Source organism: Crocodylus porosus, unplaced genomic scaffold, assembly GCF_001723895.1.
Source record: "Crocodylus porosus isolate Cpor-Errol unplaced genomic scaffold, CroPor_comp1, whole genome shotgun sequence".
NCBI lineage: Eukaryota > Metazoa > Chordata > Crocodylia > Crocodylidae > Crocodylus > Crocodylus porosus.
Window position 1 is genome coordinate 35,165,562 of NW_017728910.1, and position 7,229 is coordinate 35,172,790.

Sequence of the window (7,229 nt, forward strand, 5' to 3'; positions counted from 1 at the left end):
AGAAAAGGAGAGAGAGAGAAGGAAAAGAAGTGATGTTCTGTAGCCTGGTGGTTAGGGACTAGGGCTGTGCGAAGCTTTGGTCCCTGATTGGGTTCAGCAGAGGTATGGCCCGATTCAGTGTCCAAATGTCCAGATTGAATCAGGAGATCCTTTAATCTCTAGGAATTGAATCAGAACCCTATGACTCAATTTGGAAAGAATCAGAAAGATTTGGCCATAAACAATGCTTTTTCTACATACCTCACAGTAGCAGACGGCTCATGAATGCTGAGATGCTGGGACAGATGGAGTGTCCCACAGGAAGGCAGGGGGCTCCCCAGTGTGCTTAACAGCAGACTCGGAAGTGGACCAGAAGCACTTCTGGTCGACTTCTGGGTCCGCTGGGGAGCACACAGGGGGACTCCCCCACGCCCTCCCCAGCTTGGCGACTGGTGTCTCCTGGGTCTGGGGTGGCATCTGGGGTCCCCCCCATGGCTGATTGCTGAGTTGGGGTGGTGCAGGGGCCTGTGCGCTCCCTGGCGGACCCAGAAGTGGACTGGAAGTACTTCTAGTCCACTGCCGAGCACATGGGGGGGGGGCCCACACTCCTGTAGGATGCACCATCTGCCCCACCATTGCAGTGTTCACGGGCCATGCCTGGTACCTCGAGGTATGTAGAAAAAAACATTTAAAGATGTGTCTATGGCCGAATTGTTGATTCTCTGAATCAGCATCAAATCTTCAGATTCAGATTTGGCTGAATTGAATCAGGGACAATGATCCGAATCAACTAATCAAATTACTGCCCCCAATTCCGGCCAAATCCAAATCAAATACGGTCCATTTTGCACACCCCTATTAGGTACCCATCTGGAAATAGTGGAACCCTGGGCTCTGATCCATCATCCCAGGGCTATTTATGTATTTTATTCAAGGACTCTTTTTTTAATTTACTTCCATTAAACATTCTTAGAGTTATCAGACCCACGGTTTTCTGGAATTGAATAATTAACCAGCACATCTTTTTTGAAAAATCCAATCCATTGTCTCAAATTTTACAAAATGTACTTAAATATATTATAAGTTGAGAACCAGACTTTGAAAAATAACTTAAATTCTCTTGGGTACCAATTCATAAAAGAATTTACTAGAAGAAGACCCAATTCTTAAAGAGATCTTCCCAGAACCATTAATCCTAGCCTTCAAACAAGCACTGAACCTCACTAACCTCATTACCAGAAGCAAACTTCCTACAGCCCAAAACACACTGAATGGATCCAGACTATGCCATGACAAGAAATGTAAAACCTGCCAACATATCTCTACCACCCCCACAACAGAACCATCAGCGTTCTTGGATCTTACACCTGCACCTCCATAAAATGTAATATAGCTCATTCAGTGCACCAAATGCCCTGGTGGAAAATACATAGGAGAGACCAAACAACAACTGCATACCAGAATGAATGGACACCAGAAATCTATCAAGGACAAAAACACCCAGTTACCTGTGGGGGCACCTTTCTCACAAGAAAACCACTCTCTCTCCAGTCTCTCAGTTCTAATCCTCAAAAGAAATTTACTAAACACCTTTCACAGACAAGCCTACAAAATTCACTTCATCCACCTACTGGATACAAAAAATAATGATCTAAATACTGGATTTATGACACATTATAACTTGCCTAACATCTGAGTCCCCAGTCTCCACTATTTAACAGCTGCATTCATTCCCCTTCCCTTTCTCCCCCTTCCCCAGCTTCTCTCTCACACGCTGACTCCTCAGTTTACATCTTCACTGACTGGCTTTCTTGCCTCTGGTTTCTTTACTATTCATTCCACCCAGTAAGAGCACACACCAACTGCAGGTGTTTCCCCAGCCTGACAAAGGGTATTTGTACCCAAAAGCTTGCAAAGAAGAATTTTTCCAACTATCTGAATTGGTCTAATACATGATATCTGATTTACCAAAAAAACCCCTTCGCTGCCAACAGGCTTTTAGGTGATTTGTGCCAGCTCTTAAGCCTTTCTGAATCAGGGTCTCAGAGAGGAAAATTTAGTAACTTGCTATAAGGTCTTTAACAGTTTGCAGTAGGAAATGCTAAATAAACATTGATGGATTAAAGAGTTAATGTCAGAAAGTCATAATATTACATTTTAAATACTCTCAGTAGTCTAATTGTATAATCTTACAGTTTAGTAGCAGAGATCCTGTTGATTTTCTTAATGTGCCAAATAAAAATGTTGATGCTATACAGCTGGATCTATTTTTTTAACATAACAGTTAAACACTAAAGTTCTGATTCTCATCTCAGATCAGTTCCATATCTTAACATCTTTGGTGTGAATATTATTCATTGTTTACACTGGTGTAAAAGAAGAAGCTCTTTGGAAAGTGAACTAAATGCAAGAGCCATGTATTAACACATTTAATTCTTGAAATTACTGGTTATGCTACTGTAGTTCTTTCGAACAAGAGCATGAGACCAATTTCTAAGTTCTCTGATTTTCCCTCTTTCATATACAAGAGGGGTATCAAACTCATGAGTGGCCTGGGACTGGTCCATAGGCCAGATAAACAGTGCAGGGCAGGCCCCATGGTCTGCATCAGGCCTACAAAACACTTCTCTGAGCACGCTGGATCCAGCACCCATGATGCTCATTCTAGTGGGTCCAGGACTGCCACACATGAGACCTGCTCTGGGACCCACGCTGCATACGATATTTGTTCCAGGACTGGCTAAAGCAGACACATGTGGATCATGTTCCCAACCGGCCATAACTGGCATGTGTAGTGTAGTCCCAGACTTGCCAGACTGGGCACTGCAGGCACCAGATCTGGCATGTAAAGTAGGGGTGCTTGGTACTGACCCTACAGTGGCCAGCTGTAGGGGCCAAATGATGTGGTTCCGTGATGCAGATTCGGGCCACAGGCCATATCTTTAAGGTATTTAAGATACTAAATGACCTAAAATCCCATCATTCTCCATTTCACTGGGAATTGTGAAGGACTGAACAGTTTCAGTGTGGCTTTACATCATCAATACTGTCATCACCAAGAAAAAAATCTTCTAGGATATGGGCTGGCAACCGACAACCTGAAGACTGAATCCAACCGCCTGCAGAACCTTTGATTCCAGCTCACAGACATGAAGTTTCAATGGCAATCAGTGACAGGGGGCACAGGCTGCTAGCACTTTCCCTGTGTCACCAGGGAAATAAGCAGCAGCAAGGTGTGTCCTAGCTCCCAAATGAACCAGCCTGAGTAGGAGTGGTCATTCTGGCCCACATCCATAAAAGGCTGCCTACCCCTGTTCTAGGAGACATCAAGACTCACAAAAAGGCCCCATACCTGAACTTGTCAAACTGTTTCTTGTACAGGAATTATTCAGGACTTAGTAACTTGTAGGAATACCTACAAAAAGATCTATTTTGTCCTTTTTCCAATTCACAAATTATCTATGAACTAATGAAGACTTCTGTCAAACAATTACAATTAATGAACACTTTCAAGCAGCATTTTTAACACAACCTAGTTTAAAGGACATGTCACGCTTCGATCCAAATTTAAGGAAGCCCAAACTCTGCATCTGCCCTCTGTCCGTGCTTCATAGATAGTATCTCAGACTTGAGCTATCCTGTCCTCCTTCCTTCTACATTAATCTGAAAATGGGATTCTGGAGTTTACATTTTTCATGGCTATCTGAGGGAAGGAAGGCTATACTGTTTATGGCCCATAGCTGGGGTGGACAAAGTGAGTAAATCATTTACCCTTGACATTTAAATTTGAAGTTACAGCAAGGCGATTTTTTGATGGACAGTAAATTCACCAAAAATGGAGTGTTGGTGGGGAAGGGGAATGAAATTATTTGTGAATTTGGGTCAAATTCAGCTAATAGTTTCAGCTGCAAAAGGGAAGAAAATGTCAAGTGTCTATGTTAAAAAATATCAAAATGAATGTTTCATTTAGAAATTCCAAAATTTCATTTTAACATTTTTAAAATTAAACCTTTTTTAACTTTTCCATTTCAAAATGGCATTTTTCATTTTAAAAACTATCTAAATTTGAGTGTATAACAAAGAGACTTAAATATCCAGAATGAAAAAAATTGTTTACTTTTGGATCAAACAAAAATGTTTTGGGTTGAAACAGACTTTTTCCCTTTTTTCATTTTATTTAAAAAAATATATTTTTTCAGTTCCATCCCACCTGATATTTTTTCCTTCAGTTTCTCGCACAGCTATATTTGCAATATTTTGTTTAATTCAGCTGATTCGATTCAGGTAGGAATGAACTCTTTCATGGATTGTTCACTAAAAGCTACCAAATACACTAAAAATATTTTCAATTTAGTTTTTAAAACAAGGAACAGGAAGATGTACATCTAACTCATACTGTGACTAGTAAGCCACCTACATACAAATGCTAGGTATGCTCCACTTAGTTTCTTAACTATTTTTCCTACATGAAAATGAAAATGTAAATACATGGCTGTAAAAACAGATAGCACGGTTGTATAGTAATATAATTCAGTCGCTAGATATCATCACAATATGAAGAAAATGGAAGTGTAATACGAAGAAAATGGAAGTGTTCACAATTACTCTAATTTACAACTTCCAATAATTTTATTGATAATCATAAGATTCTCTTGAAACTGGCATGGTTATACTTAATGGTTTTGCTGTTAAGAAATAATGACTTCTTATTTGATATTCTATAGAATGTTTTTCATAGATTTCATAAACATTAGGGCTGGAAGGGACCTCAAAGATCATCAAGCCCAGCCCCCTGCCCCAGGGGCAGGAAGTCAGCTGGAGTCAAAGGATCCTAGCAAGATAAGCATCCAAATGTTTCTTGAATGAGTCCAGAGTAGGTGCCTGCACCACTTCTGGAGGGAGTCTATTCCAGGTTTTGGGGGCTCAGACAGTAAAGACATTTTTCCTTATGTCTAGCCTCTCAAGGTGATCCTTTACTAGATCAACACCGATGCTGGGTATAAAATATGCCCTCACCCTGGCCATCCCACATCTTGCTAGGTGGGGCAGTCCCATTGGACTGATGAAAGACAAATGCAAAGTACCCATTAAGCAGGTTAGCCTTTTCCTGGATGTCCCATTTGGTTCAGCAGGGGTCCAATGTTACCCTTGCTTCTTTTCCGACTCTCTACATATCTGAAAAAGGACTTTTTGTTATCCCTGATATGTGAAGCCAGATGAAGCTCAGTTGCAGCCTTGGCTTTCCTGATCTGCTCCCTGTAGTCACGGACGAGCGCTGAGTACTCCTCCTTGGTGGTACTTCCAGCCTTCCATCCTTTATAAGTCTCTTTTCTGAGGTGTAGGAGGTCCTCAAGTTCCCTGCTGAGCCAAGGGGGTTGCTGCGCTCTTTTGCTACCCTTCCTCCAAGATGGGATGGCCATCCCTTGTGCTGTCAGGATCGCAACCACTCCTCTTGTACTTCTCTTTCTGCTGAGTTATGGTCCCTTAGGGGCTCGACAACAAGCCTGAGCTTGTCAAAGTCAGCTTTCTTGAAGTTGAGGACTTCTGTATTGCTGATTGACTGCCAGCTTGCAATGAATAGTAAAGGTGTTCAGCTCATGGTCACTATCACCCAGCTTTCAATCTATTTTTAGGTCACTGACTAGGTCATCGCCTTTGGCCAGTATCAGGTCCAGCAATGCTTTACTTCTCATCTGCCCATAGACTTCTTGGATCAGGAAGAGTTCATCCACACATGTGAGGAAGCTTTGCGACCAATCAGATTTGGCTCTTCCCATGAGATGTCCAGATAGTTAAAGACTCCCATGACAACCATGCACCAGGAGCATGTAGCCTCAGCCAGTTCCCTGGTGAATTCCTGGTCTAGCTCTTGTTTCTGGTTAGGAGGTCTGTAGTAGACCCCTACCATGTTGTCCCCTGTGCTATGTTCCCCACATATTTTAACCCAGAGAGACTCCAGTTATCCTTCCTGGGTGCCAATGTCAATTTCAAGGGACGTGTAGCTCTCTTTGACATAGAAAGCTACACCCCCACCCCTTTTATCTGCACGATCATGCCTGTACAAGTTATAGCCATCTATACCAGTGGCCCAATCATAGGTGGAGTCCCACCAGGTCTCCATTATCCCTATGATGTCATAATCATTCTTGTTTAGCAGGAGGACCAGTTCCCCCTGTTTATTCCCCAAGCTCCTGCCATTGGTATACAGGCAGGCAAGTGTCCCATTAAGGGTCCTTGCCTTCCCCAGTGATTGTTTTGGAGCTAGGGTAGGGATGGGTTCCCTTGAGTGCCTTAGCCTGCCGAATTTACAAAGGTTGCCCCATGGGCTTGCAGCGGTGGTAACCCCCTTAACCCCCGGTGGGCTTAGTTTAAAGCCTGGTAGAGCAGGTCAGCCAGTCTGGCTGAGAAGAGCCTTCTCCCCAGTGGCGTGAGGTGGAGGCCGTCTCTCCCCAGCAGACCACTGCCTCTCTCACCAAAGAGCGGACTGTAATCGTGGAAGCCAAAGCCTTCACGATGACACCAGCACCAGTCTTTGGTTGACTAACTCGACCCGTCTCTCCCTCCTAAGCCCGTGACCCACAACTGGCAGGAGCAAGGAAAAGACCACCTGTGCCCCCAACCCCCTAAACCCTGCTCCCAGAGCCCTGTAGTCTCTCATGACCTGGCTGGAAATGCTCCGAGCTGTGTCATTTGTGCCCACATGGATGAGGAGCATAGGGTAGTGGTTGGAGGACTGGATAATCTTTGGGATCCTCTCAGCTATGTCCTGGACGCAGGCCCACGGGGAGTAACAGACCTCCCGGGCTAGGGGGTTGGGGCAGCAGATTGCCCCCTCAGGAGGGAGTCTCCCATGACGAGCACTCTGCATTTCATCTTAGGGAGAGTAGGGGTGGGTGATCCTCCCTTGCCTGCAGGAGCTGGCATCTCTGCAAGCTCTACTGGGGGTGCAAGAGCTTTGTACCTCTTCCAAAGCCCCAGAGGGGAGGAGACCTTGGTTCAACAGGCCTTCGGGCCCTTGACCACCTTGGTCCAACCCTCTGGCTGGACAGTATGGGAGATCCCCAAGTCCTCCCTTGACCTGGAAGGAGGTCAACCATTCATCTACCATTTCCAGTCATTGCAAGAATAGATTTTTTCTTTTATGTAACATACTACTCCTATTCAAACAAAAAAGCTAACAGTAGACTGTCTCCTGATATAATCTTCTACATATGTGTCCGCGGGTCTGCCCACAATGGCGCGAGTTTGGG